Consider the following 2,060-nt stretch of genomic DNA (forward strand, 5'->3'; position numbering starts at 1 on the left):
TTTCCTTTTTCTTCTTCTTTTTACTAAGTATTATTTACAAGTAAAGTACTTTGTTTTTCTATAGTAAATTTTACGTACTATAATTATAGTATATAAGAAATACATATATATATATATATATATATATATATTGATAAACTTGAGTTTAACTTTTTCTTGTTGTCTTGTTTAAAAATCTCGTTAAATTATCTCTTTTTGTATGATTCAAGCTTGTAACTTTGACTGATGATTAAATGAAAATTTACGTGAAGCTGAAAAATAAAGTTTCATCATAAACTTACATTCCCGTGGTCGGATTTATAAGGATTTATTAGGATTTATTCCGCAAATTTTTAATTAATAATGCAAAAGTTATTAACAACATGAAAAATAATAGTCTTCTCACACACATTTACATATTTATCCGCGTATCTGTCGAGAATGCTGATCTCGTACATCAGATTTTGTGTGTTTAAACGTCAGGAGCGAGAATGAGTTTCTCGCGGATGGGAAGATAGAGATTACCGGGAAGTGGATCGAAAGCGATGGGAAAGAGGAAGAAACGGAATAGTGAACAGTCGAGTGGTGCAATAACGGGCGCATTACAGACACGACGCGACGATGTTTCTCGACGCGTCGCTTGCCAGGCGACATAGCTAAGAACGTGCATTTCGCAAGAATGTGAAACGCGCTTGCTAGGCGGATGACTTCCGTGATAATGGTCCATCTCCGAAATCTCCGAGGCGACGAAAATGCGTTTTGGATCTCGCAATCCTAATCTCTCGCCGACTGTCGTAAACGCCGCGCCATTCTTATCGCGAGCGTTAAATCTCGCCGTTAAATTTCAGTTTCTGTAATGTTGTTTCGAATTCGCTGAGTGATGCGTCGCGATACACTTTACGAAGTACCGCTAAGTCGATACACTGTGCTTTAGGAACGGTACCAGGCAAAGTTCCAAAAGTTTACGCGACTTTAAACGAATTATACGACTTTCGTTACGTCCGATTACACGCGGATACGAAAACTCCGAATTGCATGTAACGCCTCTGTGGATTATCGTCGTGTCTGCGAAATGATTAAACGCATCTCGTGTAACACGTTATTACGTTCCTTCCGTAGTCAGCGTTGCGAGATTCCGAGCAATGTCAATACGTATATACACGAAAATTGAATTAACGCAAACTCGAGAATAATCTCACGCGCGATAGCTAAGACGTGAGTTGTTATAATTAAGGGATGATCACGTTCATCTCCTCCGGTTCAACCGTTATGGTTTAAAATCCCCTTCGTGGAAACGTGACCGGTGAAATAATGCGCGATTATCGTGACGCAATATTCAGTAATCTCGCTATCATTAGGTCACTAATCACTTTATTCGAATCCGTAATTAGTACTGAGTTACGTTTTCCGTTAACTCAAATGTAAGAAATATGAGAGAAATTTTAAAGAGATAAATAAAGGAAAGAAGAATTCAAAAGAAAAAGAAAAATTTGTTCTTTCTTTGTCGAAATAGTTGACGATGTTTCAATTAAATTAACCACATAAAATACATAATTTTATTTTAGATTTTGTAATGTAATTTGTTTTGTATAAAATCGTAAAGCACTTTCCCTATACAACATAATTAGTTTCACTCTACTTCTCTCTATAATCTCTATATTCGCAAACATGGCTAATGGATCGATTGATTCCAACAACATTACACGTGTAACAATCAGGCGTAAGAATTCGGGGCCAGAAATTCCGCTGGCAAAGGCGCGGAATGGTGCAGCGGCTGCCTAATCGCCTAATTAACCGCAGACGTATCGACGATTTATCCGAAGTTTCTGCGGCGTGCGGAAGAGAGGGAAGATATGATTAATGTTCTACTGGATTGAGAAAGAGAGAGAGAGAGAACGAAAGAGATAGGAAGGGAAGAGCTTCCCGGCTTCTCTTGTGCACTCAGAATCGCGCAACAATCTTTCTCTTCGCGTAACCTTCTTACGTGTGGAGAAAATGCTTCTCCTGTGTGAGGCCATAGGTTAGGAGGGAGAGAGAGAGAGAGAGAGAGAGAGAGAGAGAGAGAGAGAGAGAGAGAAGAG

Source organism: Atta cephalotes (assembly GCF_000143395.1).
Source record: "Atta cephalotes unplaced genomic scaffold scaffold00011, whole genome shotgun sequence".
Classification (NCBI taxonomy): Eukaryota; Metazoa; Arthropoda; class Insecta; order Hymenoptera; family Formicidae; genus Atta; species Atta cephalotes.